The sequence below is a fragment of the Lissotriton vulgaris genome, chromosome 7 (genome assembly GCF_964263255.1).
Source record: "Lissotriton vulgaris chromosome 7, aLisVul1.2, whole genome shotgun sequence".
NCBI lineage: Eukaryota > Metazoa > Chordata > Amphibia > Caudata > Salamandridae > Lissotriton > Lissotriton vulgaris.
The window spans coordinates 799,955,556-799,976,454 of NC_141695.1; positions in this window are offsets into that span (position 1 = coordinate 799,955,556).

A 20,899-nucleotide genomic window follows, 5' to 3' on the forward strand; every position below is an offset into this window, starting at 1 on the left:
CCTGTTGAGACTATTTCAATCCTTCTCTGACACGTCTGGTCCGTCCCCTAATATGGGAATGGCAGAGATTGCCTTGATACCGAAGCCAGGGAAGGACCCGGCGCAATGTGCCTCCTACCACCCGATCGCCCTCCTGAACACTGACCTTAAGATCTATACTAAAATACTGGCTAAGCGACTCGACCCTCACATGCCTGGATTGGTGAACCCAGACCAGGTGGGGTTCATCCATGGTCGACAGGGTGCTGACAATGTACGCAGACTGGCACATCTGGTGGGTAAGGTGGGGCACTGGGACATTCCGGCCTGTCTCCTCTCGCTAGACGCGGAGAAGGCCTTCGATCGGGTGGACTGGGTCTTCTTGAGGGAGGTCCTCCAGAAACTAGGTCTGGGCCCCAAAATGATAGTGCGAATCATGGGCCCATATCTAGGGCCGCGAGCTCGAATCAGGGAAAATGGCCAACTGACATCGCCGCTGACGATACACAGAGGCACGAGGCAGGGGTGCCCGCTCTCGCCGCTCTCGCCGCTCCTGTTTGCCCTCGCAGTAGAACCAATCGCGGCGCTGATAAGGCGCGACCCGAGAATACACGGCATACCGCACGGGGGAATAAATAACAGGGTGGCGCTATTTGCGGATGACCTGATCCTCACCCTCACGCATCCTCGCGAATCCCTACCGGCGGTACATGAGGTGCTTTGCCTTTACGAGCAGGCCTCAGGCCTGAAAATAAACCTCACTAAATCCTGGGTGCTTAACCTCACTATACCTGCCGTGGAGCTCCCATCCCTGCAGGAGGCTGTGCCCTACCGATGGGCGGAAAACCACATTCGGTATTTGGGCCTTGACCTCACTCCCTAATTAAGCTCCTGGTCCTCGATAAACTGGACGGAGTGCCGGAGAGCGGTGTTGGAGGATCTCCGGAAGTGGAGACCCCTGATGGTATCCTGGCTGGGACGTCTCAACGCGGTGAAGATGTCGATCCTCCCTAGGATCCTATATGTATTTCAATGCTTACCCACCCCTATTCCGCTCCACTGCATACGGAGCCTCCAGCGCGAGATCACGTCCTTCATCAGGGGTGGGAAACGCCCCCAATTTTCGCAGAAGGTCCTTATGGAACCAAGGGATAGGGGCGGACTGGCGTGTCCCAACCTGATACATTACTACTGGGCAGCACAGCTCCGATTCGTGGTGGAATGGGGCTCACGCGAAAGAGACAAGCACTGGTTCCATATGGACAGGGCAGTCACAGGCGCACCATATGGGACCTGCCCTGGCTCCCACGAACAGCACGCTCCAAAAGTGCGTACCTTGCGGTACCCACAAAAACGGTCCTGGACATCTGGGATAGAGTAGCTGTGTCTAGGGGTCTTACCACGTTCCCATCTCCACATACACCGATTGCCGGGAATCCGCAGTTCCCCCCCGGCCCATCGGACCCGAGCATTCGACAAGTGGATACAAGGGGACTACAGAGTGATTGGGGACCTCTTCATAGGGGTTTCACCCAAAACATGGAAGGACTGTAGGGAGGAATTTGGGGTACCATCGACGGCTGCCTTACAGCACACTCAGCTACGTCATTGGACTGTATCGAGCGGCCACCCGGGCATACACGCCCTTTGAGAAGCTGGCACGCTCCCTAGGGGGCCTGAAGAGGCTGATTTCGCAAATATACTTCATATTGCAGCATCCTGCGTCGACGCCTGCACATCCCTATCAACAACAATGGCAATTAGCGACGGACGCAGACATAGATCACTCCCATTGGAACAGGCTGTGGAGAGACATACCCAAGATATATCGCAGTATCCCACAGAGGGAAAACTCCTACAAACTACTCACCCAATGGTACTACACTCCTCTGCGCCTTAGTAAAATGTTCCCCAACACCTCGCCGATATGCTGGAGGTGTGACTCTGCGACTGGCGACTTCGTGCACATATGGTGGTCATGCCCGACCTTGACCGTTTTTTGGAAGGAGGTGCTCAGTCACATCAAGGGGGTGCTGGGTTTCCCTCTACCTGAGGAAATTCGCATAATTTTACTCGACATCCGCCCTACCACACTCAAAGCACTCACCCGCAGTGACTGGATCCTCACACTTCAAATGTTAGGGGCGGCCAAACAACTCATAGCCCTATTCTGGAAGCGAAAGGAGGCGCCACCCATAGCTTCCTGGTTTGTACGCCTCTGGCAGGTCCTGGCGCTGGAGCTTCTCACGGCAAGGTTACAAGCGCGAGACACACGCTTCAAGGCAGTTTCTGAACCCCTAGTGCGACACCTCTGCTCCATAGAATATGCACGCCATATGCCCACTAGACTTCGCGCTTTGCACCTCTTTGATGATGCGCTCGTCCCTGCAGACCCAACTAGGCTGTGTACCTGACCACCACGGGCACCGCTGATGGTCCTGCCCCTGCGCGCACCCCCCTGCACTTACCCTACCAGCATGCTACACGTGCTCATCACCCCTTCTTCTTCTCTCTGACTTCTCTAAGGCTTCTCTGTCTTTCCTACTTTCTTTCTTCCCACTTCCCATCCTGGCCCTCGACTCTCAGAGAGACAGTTGCGCCCTGTTGCGCAATTTGCGACAGTTGGGCTAGTTGCCCGCCACATACCCTATCACCAAAATGGACACACGCCCGCGTGCAGCGACACCCTACACAGCCCACACGTAAGCCACGCGGGCGGACCCCTCCTGGAGGGTTGTAGGCATGGCGCTGTGTTAAAAAGTCTCCGTCATCAAAGCTGACGCCGAACTAAAGAATTTGATCTGTACGCAGCCGGTCTCGACACAAGGTTGTAGGCTTAACGCTGTGTCCACAATAAATAGTTGTGAACAAAATGTTAGTCCTACCTAAGTTTTTATACCTGTTTAGGACCATCCCTCTTTTGTTTTCCCAAACAAGCTTGACAAAGGCAGATAGGGTTTGTTACAGGTTTCTGTGGGGTTATAGGCATGCACGTAGGGCAGCCAAATGGATGTGTCTTCCCCGTGATCGAGGGGGCTGGTCGGTTCCCAGTCTCGTTATGTACTATTGGGCTGCAATGTTACAAGCATTGGGCGTGTTGCTATGTGGAGATAAAGCGAATGTACCAATATGTAATCGTCCTACTATTTTTGAGATCGGGCTGGGGTCTGCTGCAAAGGGTATTTTACTTGAGGTCCTCGAACCCAGCTATTACAAGAGAACTCGCTTTAAAGTTTTGAGCGCTGCATGCACTATTTGGCGGCTGACAAGGAGGAAATTAGCTACTCCAAATATGAATCTATATACGCCTTTTAAAGCCACTCGAATGTTTCCTAGCATCTTTCAGGATTACGTTATTCATAGTTGGAAAGCAAAGGTGTCTATGGGCTGGGTGATATGGTAGAGGACGGAGTAATTTTACCCTATAGTGATATTAGGAATAAATTCCAGTTATCTCCACGCAACTTTAAGTATTTACAGATCCAAAGCTTTATCCAAAAATACTTGAAGAAAACACCTGGTATGCTGGAGAAAGTACCAATTATTGAATTGATCAAGAAGAGAAGCAGAATAGGAATATTGAATCAATATATAGTTTCAACTCTACCGGATGATCTGACAGTTCAAAGCGCTAAGTGGGAATTGAAATTAGGAAGGGCTGCTATTGATTTAACTTCAGTGTTAGAACTTGCTAGTCAGGTTATTGTGTCAGGCTCACTCAAGACTCAAAGCTATATGGCAATGTTAGATTTATATTACACGCCCGCTAGGATAGCAAAGTGGGGTGCCATAAAGGGCAACGCCTGTGCACGATGTGGGCTGCTGGCAGCCGATGCAATACATATGTTTCATTCCTGCCCAACCCTTTGTGTGTTTCTCAATGATATTGAGCACTTTATTAATGGTACACTTAAGATTAGATGTGTATTGACTCCGGCACTTGTGATATTTGGGGTAGAGGTTGGTAATACACTAGTAGGCAGTAACTCCTTATATGAATCAGCCCTTATATTTATTGCTATGTCGCAGGTCCGTCTGTGCATTACATCTCAGTGGCTTTCTCCGGAAGCTCCAACTTTTGTGCAGTGGCGAGCAAGATTGTTAGCTATACATCGGCTAGAATTTTCTGTTTTTTCATGTAGAGGGGGGAGGAGGCGGCAATTTGCAACCAGGATGTGGGCGCCGGTGGCGGAAAGGGTTGGATAAAGGAATAGCAATTCTCAGGCCGTATTATCGTTTTCTATTCCTCCTTCTCTGCTTTCTTTATTTTCAATTTCTAGGACTGTATTGCTGTACCGCTTGTCTAACTTGTTTAATGACTTTCTTTTTTATTCTGTATTAATAACCAATTCTGCTGTGTAAGTAGGAATTTGTATTGTTAAATGTTTGGTCTCAATAAATAAAACATTTTTTTTTAAAAAGGAAGATTCCCATGCGGAAAAAATGTGCACGCCTGCACACTCAAGGCAGGGTGCATTTGTTATTGCACTGAGGACCACTTCCTTACACTGTACCGGGTATAGGGTTAGATCATTCCAACAGGACTGGCAGGAGGGTACCCCCGATAGGCTTTGTTTAGCACAGAGGTATTAAGTATAGGCAAGAGTAACCTTAGTAACGTTGTGAAGAATAAACATGGTTTGAATTGTTTGTGTTTTACACCATTCTAATAATGCTTATAATAATGATGTGCCATTTTTCCAATAATTTCAGTAAATTTTTTATTTACTGTTAAAACACGTTTTTTTTAAGGGTTCGTAAGATGGACTCACACAAAGGCTTCAAGAGTGGCTCTTTATTGCCAATGAACTGCAGTTGAAACAATTTGCCAGTAGGACTGCAAAGAGATCTAGTTGTACAGAAAGGAAATTAGTCCTTATATACATTTTACAGAATCTGGACACATTAATCATTAACAACATCATGGTGTGAGCATTTCACAAATATGTCCACGTGTACATTTACCGTACACATGACGCACATGACCGTGCTAATTTTTAGCCAATCTCTTACGCTACTGCCTCCTGAACTAGAGCCTAAGTCTGTTATCTTGTTTTTGTCAAACATGTACTGTTTGAGGTAGTCAGCAGATGCTCGTGGTCTCTGCTTTCTACGCACAATTTCCACACACGATATTTGTCCTAAGCAAACACTTTACCCAAGCAGGGGCAGAGCAGATTGACATGTCCCAGTTCAGGAGCCAGTTCTAGGAATTAACTCTCTGAACCGGCTCCTGTACACAGATGAAGGCCAGTGAACCATTACACATGTTTGAGTTACAACAGAAGGGACACGCACTCTTTCATTTGCAATCCATTTGCTTTTAGCTGAATTTCAGACAATTTAGTTTAACCATCTGTGCATCATGGAGCTGCCTTTCATTATGATTAGTGGGCTCATATTATTTGCAAGCAGGTGAAACACAGAAATTAATGTAAAACTATGGTTCACTTTAATGTATCCCTTCACCAACGGGCTAATTAATTTTTCTTCTTTCACATTACAAAGATTATAGCTTTTAAATAACCATTTGAAAATGCAATATCTCAACTCTTCTTTGAGACACCTCGGGCATGCAAAAGTGACAAAAGGGTTAGATCTGTTTCCATGATTTCCTTGGGAATCAGAGTGGTCCCGTTTGAGGTTACCGACCATATCTAGAACTCTGCATGGTTAGGGGTTGAGATGTGGTACTGTGAGCTATCCAAACAAACCAATATTTAATAATTATATAAGACTCAGGGTCTGTAATATGTAAATTGGTTGCCCTAATACACAGTCTTACTAAATGTGTACGAACAGTATAACATGACGCCATCAACATTTAATGTTTGGTACTGATTTAATAGGTACCCTGAGTAGTTTACTTGCGTATTCCCAAGGCTCTTTTATTAGCTCTATACAGAGACGACTGTGGTAATAAAGGGTTGTCTTCCTCAGCTTAATAGGAAGCACCTATTTATGTCCAGAAGTTAATCAAAAGCTTCATTTTTTTAAATAATTGTCCCCTATAGTGTTTTCCTTTCTTTGAATTCCATTCTTAAATATGGTGCGAATAGTAATTGTTCCTATTAATTGCAGACAAGCAATAACTGTTCACTTAAATAGATATGGGCTTGCCAGTGGCTGTGGAGAGGTTACTGTGAAGTTTTTTTATTCCTGGGTTGATTTTTCAGCAGTCAACACAAATTCAGACATTTCACACATACACTGAGAGGGCAGTTTCAGCTGCATATAGACCTCATGTACATCTAGAAATACCATTAACTTGCCAGGATTATGATTGGTTGCAACATACAATTCAAAATGTCAGAATGTGCCCTTTCAGTAATGAAGGGGCTACCTGGCCAGCCTTAGTAAGCTATATGGCTTATCTGCATGCTAATACATTAAACCAGCATTCCCTCGTGAACCAATTGGTTAGGCAGTATCGACGTTTGATGCAGTATATTATTCATACATGGACAACTGACCCAGCAAGGGCTCCTCAAGCTGGTCAGGCTCACCTAGCTATGCCTGCAATTATTCCAGTTACTATTAATACCATTATGGGTAAAGTCCCTACCAAACACAAGGAAATTCCATTTTGGATTGCACAAAAACAAATCAGCCTGAGGTGGTGTTTCCCCATACAGGACCCCAAGATAATTTTGAATTCTCACTATGTATCTTCCACTTGGTACGGTTTTCCCAGTTGAGGAGTGTAATACATGGGTTACTGTATTTGCTGCAACCTACACCATTACTTATGGTACTCCTTCAATTGCTGTTTTACCAGAAGCCCTTAATCAGATTCAGGCGGAACATGAAAAGCAGACCTTGCCCTGGATTTTGGGATGAAACTCATTGGCAAAAGAATGAATATCCTTCGATCTGTACTACTTTCAATGCACCGTATATCCTTTACCGCTGCCGGACCACAGGGTTGCCGGCTGAAGAGCTGTGTTATTGGAGCTTCTGATACGTATCGCCTACATGTGGTGACCGGCCCCTGTGGTTGTAGGGCTATTTCTGTAATTTTCGCTGAAAGATATAATAAAGGTTTAAAAAAAAAAAAAAAAAAAAAAGAATGCAAACCGCAAGCATTTATTCTTCATAGGCATTGCTGCCCCGGTGTCTGTACATTTAGTTCCAGGGAGACACATATTAGAATTCAACACTTTGTTTTCTGTGCTTATAGGCGCAACGCTTCTGCTTCAGACTAATTAAAGACGTTGTTCTGCACCTCTGGCACATTACAATAAGCTCGCTGTTTCAGTATTAAGCAGCACCATGCTAAAGTCGGTGAGAGGTTCACTTCCCGCCAGACACTAAGATGCTATCTCGACCTTCATCCTGAGAAGGAAGATACCCATGCGGACGGAGGCAAGATGGCGGCCGCTACTGTGGCCGTGTGAGGTGCTCCGCTGATGACCCCGTTCAAACTCCCTGCCAGTGGTGATTTCCCTATTCAACCAGCCCGTTACCGACCTGTCCCATGCTGCCGACTTTCGTCCAAGGCTGGGATCTGCTACAGCTGAGTTAAAAGTTAAAAGTGCTCCGTGCGATCCGCGTTCTCTGGCAGCTGAAGGCTTCTCGGCTTACCGCTTCGGGCGTTCCTCACGGTGCAAGGAGAGAGCGGTCTCAGCTGGGTGCATTTGACTGACTGAACGAGTGCGGAGTTCCGTGGTAGCGACTGCCAAGGTCCCGTGTGGTGGATTATTGCTTATTTCCCCTTCGCCTCTGTGTTGTTTGGTGAGCAGGCTGTGCTCAGCTCATTCATCGAGTCAAACGATTGAAAGCGATTGAAATAGCCTGCTATTCCTAGTGCTGCAAACATTTCCACAGTCAAGTAATCGACGGAAGATCCCTGCTGAGAAGCGGAGTGCTTTGGCGCCTTTTGAAGTACTGAAGGTAAAAGGGCCTAAAAAGAATAGATTCAATATTGAACTCTCTGCGCTGGGCATTAATTTTTTTTTTCTCAATAATCTTCGATATCAGCAATAGACTTTGTTCTTTATAAGGATGGCGCCGAAGGGAAGGGGCAACGCGAGGAACAAAGGCGGAGCAGCGGCTGAGACACCGGCTGGGACCTCAACTAGCGGGGAGCAGATCACTCCTGCCGATAAAAACAGCCACGATACTAAAACAAGAGGGGCGGTATGCAAGTCTGCTATAGCTTGCGCTGATGGTGGCTCTGATAGTATGGCTATAGGAGCAGGAGGAGGAAATGCCAATGGCCAAATTGCGAAAATGCAGCCTGGGTCAGTGGCTGCTCCACAAATACAAGCGCAAGGGGGGCAAGGTGCACTAGGAGCTTTACAGAGTCATTATAGAGACTCAGCAGCCCATCAGACCCAAGAGACACCTATCAAACTAAAAACAGTTGCAGCAATTTTTGATAAAAGGCGGGGTGCCAGGTTGAAAGAGAACTTGGAGCTGAGTCATGAGCATACCGGCAAAAATAACGCTGTGGGAGCTGGTAGAAACGAGGGCTCGTCAGCGATAAAAGGGAATCCGGTTTCGACAGAGGCAATCACTCCGGCAATGGCTGTAGAAGATGCTACCTCTCAGTCTGGTTCGAATATGGAACCATCTACTTTGGTATTAGATAAGGGGCTCGAATCCGAGACAGATGGAAAATTGTATTCAATGTCCCACTTAACAACCTTGTCCGACAAGGAACATGAATAGGATAGTGCCAGCAATCTTGGGGACTGCGGGGATCTCCCGGATGATGAAGAAGGAGATGACCCTGAACAGTTCCTGTCCCAGGACACGGTGAAGAAAACAAAGGATATCAGTGAAGGATTACAGCGTGATTGAGTACAGCCTTTAGCACAGATCAACTTGGACGAAGAGCTGGAAGAGGACTCAATTACGCTTGGCCTGATCTATAAGACTGTTATGACGCATCGAAGTGAAACAAAAATGGAGGGGCAGCGAACGCAAGGCGCTGTAAGGAAACTACAGAATACTGTGCGGCAGTTAATAAAAACATGTGCGGAAGTAACATCACGTGTGGTGGAAGTAGAGGAGAGAGTATCCTCTGCAGAAGATACCCTAGCGAAGCAACAAACTGCGGTAGAGCCCTTACAGAAATCAAAGGTCGACATGGACTGGAAGCTCAAGGACCTAGAGAATAGCGCACGCCGTAATAATTTATGCGTATTAGGAATTGCAGAAACAAGAGAGGTGGCTGATCCACGTAAGTTCGTCGACCAGCTGTTCAAGGAGGCATTTCCTGAATGGACTACATGGAACTGGGAAAAGGAAGTAATCCGGGCCCACAGGTTCCCGTTTGTGGGGCGACAGCGTGGGAGAGAAAGACAGGGTGACCAAAACTCATACCCAAGGGCAATCTTAATTTGTTTGAAGAACTATTTGCTGAAAGAAGCTCTTTATGATTTAGCAAGGCCGGAAAAAAAACGAATTGGTATGGGGTGTGAGTTTTTTGTTCGCCCGGACTTCTGTCCGACAACTGTTAATGAACGATGGCAAATGCAGAAATTATTTGCTCCTTTTCAAGGAATAGGAGCCCAGGTTTTTGTGCTCAATCCCTCCAAACTAAAGGTCATTATTAATGGACAAACAAGGTTTTTTACATCTGGTAGGATGGCGCAGGACTACTTATCAGATCTGGAAAGAAATGCAAAAAAGTGCAAAAAAATGTTTAAAAAAAAGGTTATCTAGTATTGGATCTTGATATCGGGAACTTATAACCTGTTCTTTTTTGCATGGCACTTGGAATATTGGGTGGAGGGTAGGGTTAATCACTGCTTTTGTTATTTGTTGAAATATCAATTAGTGTATCTCTCTTTACAAGGATATGTACTTCTCGATTTATGTTTTACGATATAATTGGGTACTCTACTCGCTTGGTAAAGTCATTTGCTTAGGAGACAATGATGTCAATTGTAACTGTTTCATATGCATAGGTAGAGTAGGAGAAACTTTTTTTTGCTCATTCATTTTTTTTTTGTTCCAAGTTAAATCTATAGGTTGTGTTTCTCTATAGCTATGCAATGTATAGTTGCTAGGGATTTCGGACCAAGGTTTTGGTATCCAAAAGCGAGCTAATACTGTCAAGAGGAGTAAACAATTGAGTTTGAGAGTGGGATAAGAGAGTGCCATATGAGTGTGGTAGGGAATTTGATGGGGAGGAGGAACAGTTGTTGCACCTCAACATCGCTGAGGACTGTGTCCTTAAGCCTCATTCTGGGTGGTAAGGGGTGGGGGTGGGAGAGCGGGGAGGCTATAAAATCAAAAAACTTTGAGACTCATTTTGCAGAATTGGCAGTACAGATTGTTCATATAATGGTAGGTAGGTACTACGGTACATCACTTAGGCTGAGGAAAGCTTATTTACGTTTGATTTTTCTATGTTTTGATGGGGCAGGATAAACTTGTTATAGGCACTTGGAATATTTGTGGCCTTAACGATGCCCAAAAGCGGGCTCTTTTTTCTAAAATTGTCAATTTTATGCGGGTAGATATCCTTTGTATACAGGACACACATATACCATGGGGGAAGCGGGAGTGCTTAAGGCTGCCTGGGTTCGAGGTGTTAGTTTGTTATAAACAGACATCTATGATTAGAGGGGTGTTATATACATGAAGTGTGGTGTTGGTCTATGTAAAAGGACATTGGGGGATAGAATGGGCAGGTGGGCCATAGCGGAATTGTGCATAGGTGGTAAATTGTTAACAATCTGCAATGTATATGGATCGAATTTAGATGATCCTGATGTGTTCAAATATTTAGATGTTGAATTGGCAGCTTGGCCTAGTCCACTTCTTTTCTGTGGAGATATGAATATCAATATTTTAAGTGATTTTGATCTTGCCAGCGCTCATAACTATGTGGGGAGAAAGCCAAAAGTGTTCAGAGCTCTTCAGGCTCTTCTTCAGGAGCATGGTCTTGCAGATTTATGGTTTCTCCATAAGAAAATAGAGGATGGATTTACGTTCTATTCTATACCTCATAAGAAAAATGTTAGGTTAGATTATGTTTTTCTGTCAAAACAGGTGGCATCAGCCACTGTTATTTTTTGTTTACCATGGCTCCTTTCTGACCATAGTCCATTGATTGCTGAATGTCCTTGGCCACGAACTAGGAAACCACCTAGGGACTGGACGTTTGAAAGGAGGCTATTATCTGAGGAGGGGTACTGCTTGCATATTAAAAAATGGGTTGCTCAATTTTTTAATATTAATAGGGGGTCCGCCACAGACCAAGTGGTTTGGGACACGATGAAAGCTGGACTACGTGGCGAGACTAAAAGCAAGAGCAGATGCGCATTGGGGTTGAAGAGCTTAGGGAGGCAGAAATTGAACTAACTTTAAATATTAAGGATGGAAATGATATAGTGTCCTGCCAACAACAGGTAGCGATTCCTAAAGCCCGGCTGTTGGAGTCTTTTGGTCAGGATCTAGCATCGAAGTATCTACAATATCGCACAGAGATGTTTGAGTTTGGGGAGAACTCGGGCAGGGTCCTTGACAAAAGACTCCCCCAGCGAAGTATTCAGAGTCAGGTTGAAAAAATCCAAGACGAACGCGGAATATTACATGATACCCAGGAAAAGGTTAACAAAGTGTTTCTGGATTTTTACTCCTCTTTATATTGAGAAGATACTTCTAGGCTTAATACAGAGAGGGCCACGGAAGATTTTTTAGCAGATGTTGAGACCGGCGTTATCTCTCCCGAACAGGCTGAATTTCTGGCCACCCCCATTCAATGGGAGGAGGTCGACCTCACTGTAAAATCTTTGGCTAATGGTAAGGCTAGTGGCCCATATGCAGTCCCATTAGAATTTTATAAGGTATTTTTAGCTGAAATTGGGCAGATTATCCTTGAGGTATTAAGAGCAGCCCAGAGGGGTATAGTGCCGGAATCATGGCAAAATGCAACCATAGTGTTGCTTTAAAAAAAGGGCAAACCTGAGTTGTTACCATCGTCATTTAGGCAGATCTCTCTAATCAACAGCGGCTCGAAAATGTACTCAAAAATAATGGCAGGCCGACTCGTGCAGGTGATTACTTCGCTGGTCTCTGTACATCAGCATGGATTCATACCGGACCGGGACACAGCTGATCATGTCAGACGTTCCATTGCATTACTGGACTGGGCCCATGTTATGAACTCTCCCCTCGGGTTGATCCTGTTGGACGCAGAGAAGGCATTCGACAGGGTCTCCTGGGGGTTCTTGTGGGCCGTCCTGAAGTGAAAGATTTCCAAAAGAATTTTTACAGGCGATCTGTGCGATGTATTTCTCTTCAAGAGCGCAACTTAGTATTTCTGGCCAGCAAACAAGTTTTTTCCCCATCACTAGGGGCACGCGACAGGGGTGTCCCTGTTCACCCCTGTTGTTTGCCCTGTATATAGACCCCTTTCTTTCTAAAATTGAGGCTAATCCGAGTATAGTACCGATAAAAGAGCTGGTAATACGTCGTATAATCTGTTAGCGCATGCAGATGATATAGCCGTTATAACTTCAGACGTCTCACCTGCCTTTAGGGAACTTAAGGAATTAGGAGGGCACTTCGGGGCAGTATCGGGCTACAAGCTCAATGTCTCAAAGACCCAGGTGGTCCAGACACTTGGTATGGTAATTTCTGATGCCCAGTTGTTCCCGAAGCCACGTATTAAGGGGTGCGTATAACCTCCGCAGTGGATAGCATTCTGGATCTAAATATCCTACCGGTGATAGATGAAGTAAACACTAAATTAGAGCGACTTGATAGCCTGCATTTATCTTTATATGGACGCTGTAGCATCATTAAAATGTTAGTCCTTCCTAAGTTTTTATACCTGTTTAGGACCATCCCTCTTTTGTTTTCTCAAACAAGCTTGACAAAGGCAGATAGGGTTTGTTACAGGTTTCTGTGGGGTTATAGGCATGCACGTAGGACAGCCAAATGGATGTGTCTTCCCCGTGATCGAGGGGGCTGGTCGGTTCCCAGTCTCGTTATGTACTATTGGGCTGCAATGTTACAAGCATTGGGCGTGTTGCTATGTGGAGATAAAGTGAATGTACCAATATGTAATCGTCCTACTATTTTTGAGATCGGGCTGGGGTCTGCTGCAAAGGGTATTTTACTTGAGGTCCTCGAACCCAGCTATTACAAGAGAACTCGCTTTAAAGTTTTGAGCGCTGCATGCACTATTTGGCGGCTGACAAGGAGGAAATTAGCTACTCCAAATATGAATCTATATACGCCTTTTAAAGCCACTCGAATGTTTCCTAGCATCTTTCAGGATTACGTTATGCATAGTTGGAAAGCAAAGGTGTCTATGGGCTGGGTGATATGGTAGAGGACGGAGTAATTTTACCCTATAGTGATATTAGGAATAAATTCCAGTTATCTCCACGCAACTTTAAGTATTTACAGATCCAAAGCTTTATCCAAAAATACTTGAAGAAAACACCTGGTATGCTGGAGAAAGTACCAATTATTGAATTGATCAAAAAGAGAAGCAGAATAGGAATATTGTATCAATATATAGTTTCAACTCTACTGGATGATCTGACAGTTCAAAGCGCTAAGTGGGAATTGAAATTAGGAAGGGCTGGTATTGATTTAACTTCGGTGTTAGAACTTGCTAGTCAGGTTATTGTGTCAGGCTCATTCAAGACTCAAAGCTATATGGCAATGTTAGATTTATATTACACGCCCGCTAGGATAGCAAAGTGGGGTGCCATAAAGGGCAACACCTGTGCACGATGTGGGCTGCTGGCAGCCGATGCAATACATATGTTTCATTCCTGCCCAACCCTTTGTGGGTTTCTCAATGATATTGAGCACTTTATTAATGGTACACTTAAGATTAGATGTGTATTGACTCCGGCACTTGTGATATTTGGGGTAGAGGTTGGTAATACACTAGTAGGCAGTAACTCCTTATATGAATCAGCCCTTATATTTATTGCTATGTCGCAGGTCCGTCTGTGCATTACATCTCAGTGGCTTTCTCCTGAAGCTCCAACTTTTGTGCAGTGGCGAGCAAGATTGTTAGCTATACATCGGCTAGAATTTTCTGTTTTTTCATGTAGAGGGGGGAGGAGGCGGCAATTTGCAACCAGGATGTGGGCGCCGGTGGCGGAATGGGTTGGATAAAGGAATAGCAATTCTCAGGCCGTATTATCGTTTTCTATTCCTCCTTCTCTGCTTTCTTTATTTTCAATTTCTAGGACTGTATTGCTGTACCGCTTGCCTAACTTGTTTAATGACTTTCTTTTTTATTCTGTATTAATAACCAATTCTGCTGTGTAAGTAGGAATTTGTATTGTTAAATGTTTAGTCTCAATAAATAAAATAAAAAAATAAAAAAAGGAAGATTCCCATGCGGAACAAATGTGCACGCCTGCACACTCAAGGCAGGCTGCATTTGTTAATGCACTGAGGACCACTTCCTTACACTGTACCAGGTATAGGGTTAGATCATTCCAACAGGACTGGCAGGAGGGTACCCCCGATAGGCTTCGTTTAGCACAGAGGTATTAAGTATAGGCAAGAGTAACCTTAGTAACGTTGTGAAGAATAAACATGGTTTGAATTGTTTGTGTTTAACACCATTCTAATAATGCTTATAATAATGATGTGCCATTTTTCCAATAATTTCAGTTAATTTTTTATTTACTGTTAAAACACGTTTTTTTTAAGGGTAAGTAAGATGGACACACACAAAGGCTTCAAGAGTGGCTCTTTTTTGCCAATGAACTGCAGTTGAGACAATTTGCCAGTAGGACTGCAAAGAGATCTAGTTGTACAGAAAGGAAATCAGTCCTTATATACATTTTACAGAATCTGGACACATTAATCATTAACAACATCATGGTGTGAGCATTTCACAAATATGTCCACGTGTACATTTACCTTACACATGACGCACATGACCGTGCTAATTTTTAGTCAATCTCTTACGCTACTGCCTCCTGACCTAGAGCCTAAGTCTGTTATCTTGTTTTTGTCAAACATGCACTGTTTGAGGTAGTCAGCAGAGGCTCGTGGTCTCTGCTTTCTACGCACAATTTCCACACACGATATTTGTCCTAAGCAAACACTTTACCCAAGCAGGGGCAGAGCAGATTGACATGTCCCAGTTCAGAGAGCCAGTTCTAGGAATTAACTCTCTGAACCGGCTCCTGTACACAGATGAAGGCCAGTGAACCATTACACATGTTTGAGTTACAACAGTAGGGACACGCACTCTTTCATTTGCAATCCATTTGCTTTTAGCTGAATTTCAGACAATTTAGTTTAACCATCTGTGCATCATGGAGCTGCCTTTCATTATGATTAGTGGGCTCATATTATTTGCAAGCAGGTGAAACACAGAAATTAATGTAAAACTATGGTTCACTTTAATGTATCCCTTCACCAACGGGCTAATTAATTTTTCGTCTTTCACATTACAAAGATTAGAGCTTTTAAATAACCATTTGAAAATGCAATATCTCAACTCTTCTTTGAGACACCTTGGGCATGCAAAAGTAACAAAAGGGTTAGATCTGTTTCCATGAAATCCTTGGGAATCAGAGTGGTCCCGTTTGAGGTTACCGACCATATCTAGAACTCTGCATGGTTAGGGGTTGAGATGTGGTACTGTAAGCTATCCAAACAAACCAATATTTAATAATTATATAAGACTCAGGGTCTGTAATATATAAATTGGTTGTCCTAATACACAGTCTTACTAAATGTGTACGAACAGTATAACATGACGCCATCAACTTTTAATGTTTGGAACTGATTTAATAGGTACCCTGAGTAGTTTACTTGCGTATTCCCAAGGCTCTTTTATTAGCTCTATACAGAGACGACTGTGGTAATAAAGGGTTGTCTTCCTCAGCTGAATAGGAAGCACCTATTTATGTCCAGAAGTTAATCAAAAGCTTCATTTTTTTAAATAATTGTCCCCTATAGTTTTTTCCTTTCTTTGAATTCCATTCTTAAATATGGTGCAAATAGTAATTGTTCCTATTAATTGCAGACAAGCAATAACTGTTCACTTAAATAGATATGGGCTTGCCAGTGGCTGTGGAGAGGTTACTGTGAAGTTTTTTTATTCCTGGGTTGATTTGTCAGCAGTCAACACAAATTCAGACATTTCACACATACACTGAGAGGGCAGTTTCAGCTGCATATAGACCTCATGTACATCTAGAAATACCATTAACTTGCCAGGATTATAATTGGTTGCAACATACAATTCAAAATGTCAGAATGTGCCCTTTCAGTAATGAAGGGGCTACCTGGCCAGCCTTAGCAAGCTATATGGCTTATCTGCATGCCAATACATTAAACCAGCATTCCCTAGTGAACCAATTGGTTAGGCAGTATCGACGTTTGATTCAGTATATTATTCATACATGGACAACTGCCCCAGCAAGGGCTCCTCAAGCTGGTCAGGCTCACCTAGCTATGCCTGCAATTATTCCAGTTACTATTAATACCATTATGGGTAAAGTCCCTACCAAACACAAGGAAATTCCATTTTGGATTGCACAAAAACAAATCAGCCTGAGGTGGTGTTTCCCCATACAGGACCCCAAGATAATTTTGAATTCTCACTATGTATCTTCCACTTGGTATGGTTTTCCCAGTTGAGGAGTGTAATACATGGGTTACTGTATTTGCTGCAACCTACACCATTACTTATGGTACTCCTTCAATTGCTGTTTTACCAGAAGCCCTTAATCAGATTCAGGCGGAACATGAAAAGCAGACCTTGCCCTGGATTTTGGGATGAAACTCATTGGCAACTTTGCCACACTGTCAATTATTTTGAGTAATAGCAAAGGGAAAGCAGCTTAATTGGTGTTATGCAAATAGCTCGTTTTAGCTCCTCCAGCTGACCAGGAACCCGAGATTCCTAAATTAATTTCTAAAACCTACACATCTATAGGTCGAGACAGTTAACCAGGCCTAATAAGCCACAACTTAAAAGCAAATGAATGAATGAATGAATTAAACACTTGGTATAGCGCATGGCTACCCTAAGGCATCCCAGCGCTTTTGACCCAGGGCAAAATCACCGCCACTCATCGGAAAAGGAATGTCTTAAGTTGTTTTCGAAACACAAGGTGGTTTGGTTGAAGTCGGAAGTCCTCTGGTAGATTGTTCCAGAATTTGGCCGCTTGAAGGGAGAACAACCGTCCCCCCATTCGGGATCTTTTGATCTTCGGGACTGTCAAAAGATTAAGTTCACTCGACCTAAGGGCTCTAGAGGGTCGATAGGGGCAAAAGAGTGGGCACAAAATGGCAGGACCGTTATATGTGATAGACTTGTGGGCCATGCACATGGCCTTGAATCTTATCCTCTCCTGCATCAGGAGCCAGTGTAGGGCACGCAGAGCAGGCTTCACCAAACTGTGTCTAGGTACTTTGGCTAATAGTCGGGCAGCGCAGTTCTGGACTGACTGCGGAGTTTTGATCGTGCCCATCAGGGACTGGACCAGGAGCCGTCTGGCGTCCGGTGGAAGGAGGTTTAAAACCTTCCTTAGTACCTTGATCAGGCCAAAACATGTTGCGGCAACCTTCCTTGCCTGCACCTGAAATCCGAGAGAGGGATCAAGCCAGACTCCCAAACTCTTGATTTGTTTTCTGGGGACGGGGGGGGACCCAGACAGCTCGGCACCATGGATCGAGGTTCATGGGGGCCTTGTACCCCATGATAATGATCTCAGTTTTTGTTCCATTCAATTTTAGAAATGAGGCTTCCATCCAATCACAAACCCTTGTGAGACCGGGGGACAGATTGTTTGTTCCAGAGGTCCCAGCCTCAGATCTAGTTAAAGAGACCACTAACTGAGGGTCATCTGCGTAGGTGACCAATTTAATTCCCCAGGGAAGCACCACCTCAGCCAAAGGCCTCATATAGTTACTCCAGTATTGGAACTTTCATAGATTCCCATTGCTTGTATCATTCCCCGTCGTCGGAATGGGAGACTCGGTAATTATATATATATATATATATATATATATATACCTAGGTAAATACACCCTAATAGGTACAAAAAAGTAAAAAATAGGCCTAGGCCTCATTATATTTTGTAGCCTATAGGTGTCCTTATGTAAAAAGACCCAAACTCACATTAGCAACCAATCAGATTAGCCTCACCCTGTGGTACCTTCCTGAGAAAGCTCAGAGCCTCAGATTTTCTACCGCATCGTTAGTGACAGGGAGTCTCCTTAGAGCTCTGCTCTAACTTCTACTTTGAGGTATTATTTAAACTGTTTTCTGACAGGATTTGTTCAAGATTTAACAATGGCTGATAAGGAAAAGAAGAGCCTATTCAGGCCTTGTGCCACTTGTGGTAAAAAACGGCTTTATGTTGAGGACAAACACACGGACTATGTGCGTGGGACCTCTGATAGGTCTGGCAAGCCCGAGCCTGGCGAATCTCCTCACGGAAGTGTAAAGGAGAGGGAAAGGCAAGCACCTCAGGTGCAGAAGGCAAAACTTGATGAGGGCTCGGCCGGGCCTTCACATCAGGATAAAGTCTCTAAGTCCTTCAAGAAACCAACTGTAGAAGCTTCAACAGTGGTTAAAAAAGGCTCTAAAGCCTCTTCAGTGACTTTGTCTCCCCATCCGTCGACGAGCCATCCCGCGACGACGACGACGACAACGAGGACTTCAACGACGATGCCGTCGACGAAGACTGGGGCGACGACAGCGTCGACTACGATAACTACGTCGACGGTTACCACCTCGTCGACGAAGACAATTCCGTCGACGATGACAACCCCGTCGACGGTGGCAATCTCGTCGACGACGACAATCTCGTTGACGACGACAATCTCGTCGACGATGACGAGCCCGTCGACGATGACGAGTCCGTCGACGATGACAGTTCCGTCGACGATGACGAGCCCGTCGACGGTGACAATAATCTCGTCGACAGCCCTCTTTTGACAGACTTAAGAGCAATGCTGGAAGAATATAGAAGCAGACAAGGGTCGCAGCCAGTGGAAAGTCAGGCGCAAGTTCAGCCACAGGTGGTGGCAATTCAGTCTGTGCCTCCGTCACATGTGGAAGAAGGGGGGGAATATCCTCGGCAGACACCACACCGGGATGACACCTCGGATGAGGATGGAGCAGGTGACAACCAGTATCAGAACTCGGATAGTGAATGGAACCAGTATATTATTCCGGATTCGGCTTCTCCGGTTCCTGACCCGATAGATTCACCTCCGGCGGATGTGGGAGGTTTCTTCAGCTTAATGGAGAGAACCACGGCACGCTCTAAACTAGCCATGCCTTCAACATCTACGGATTGTTTTTTATATGATTTTAAAGAGGCTTACCGTAAGGCAGTGCGTTCGATTCCCATTGTAGACCATATATGGGAAGAGGGAAAGAAGGTGATGCAGGCCCCGGCGACGGTCATTCCAACCCTACTGCGCCTAGAGAAGAAGTATAAAGCTCCTGACGACAGTCCCGCCTGCTTGATTGGACAACCAAGACCAGACTCAGTCATATCACAGGCAGCGCAGAAAAAATCGCGGAATCCTTTGGCCACCCTCACAACTCCACCAGACAAGTAGGGTAGAAGGTTAGACAACACTGGGAAGCGTTTTTCATCAATGGCTAGCTTGCTGGTCCGGGCGGCCAATGCCTTGGCGATTCTAGCGAGGTACGACCGCCAGATGTGGAGTGATGTTGCAGCCTATGTAAACCTACTGGCGGATGACCCTAAGGCCGAAGCACAAAAACTTCTGGAAGAGGGGCAACGTTCTTCTTCAGAAATGATTGACTGCGCGATGGACATCGCAACCACTTCTTTCCGTGCTCTGGGTAGCGCGGCTGTTCTTAGACGGCAGGATTGGCTACGAGCTACTTACTTCCGACCAGAGGTTCAAAATAAGATCCTGGACTTACCCTTTGATGGGGACATGTTATTTGGAAAACATGTCGATGACACCCTGCAAGGAATAAAAAAGGACACAGAGACGGCTAGGGCTCTTGGTACCCTACAATATAGGAAAACACCGTTCCGTGGGGCAAGAGGAAGAGGCTTCACTTCGCCAAGAGGTGGTTATCAACAGCAACGGTACTCGCAGCAGTCGCAGTCGTACAGACCTCAGAACGGCAATCGGTATTATCAGCGGCAGTCACAATCTCAGTCGTTCTCTCGTCAGAACTCTCGTGGACGTCAAGGGCGTCAAGGCAAGGACGCTGGCAAGCGTCAATAGCGGCCTCCTGACTGCCAACTGTTCCTCCGCTCCATGGGTCTCCAGTGGGCGGCAGGATAACTCAACATCTGAGCAGCTGGGAAGAAATAACATCGGATCAGTGGGTATTGAACATCATCCGACATGGGCATACGTTAGAATTCCAGGAATTTCCACCTACAAGAGCTCCCCATGCCACTACTTCAAAACATCTAAACCTTCTGCAATTGGAAGTTCAACAAATGCTTCGGAAAGGGGCGATCCAACGTGTTCCCCTATCGCAAAGAGGAGAAGGTTTCTATTCAAGATTTTTTCTGATCCGCAAAACAAAGGAAAAGTGGCGTCCGATCCTGGATTTAAGGGAGCTCAACACCTATCTCGTAAAACTGTCGTTTCCGATGATTTCACTCCAGGACATATTGTGCCTCTTGAATCCAGGCGACTTCATGGCTACGTTAGACCTGGAAGATGCCTATTTTCATATCCCGATCCACCCAGCTCACAGACGTTTCCTTCGCTTCACAGTAGGCAAGAGTCACTTCCAGTTCATGGTGCTCCCATTTGGATTAAAATCCGCACCACTGATATTTACAAAGGTGCTGGCCCCGGTAGCAGCTTTTCTGAGAAGACAGTCGCTGGAAGTATTCCCGTACTTAGACGACTGGCTGCTGAAGGCACCAAGATTCCAAGCGGCAACAGAAGCAGTGGAGACATGTTTAAGTCTCTTCCTTCATCTGGGTTTACAACTCAACAGAGAAAA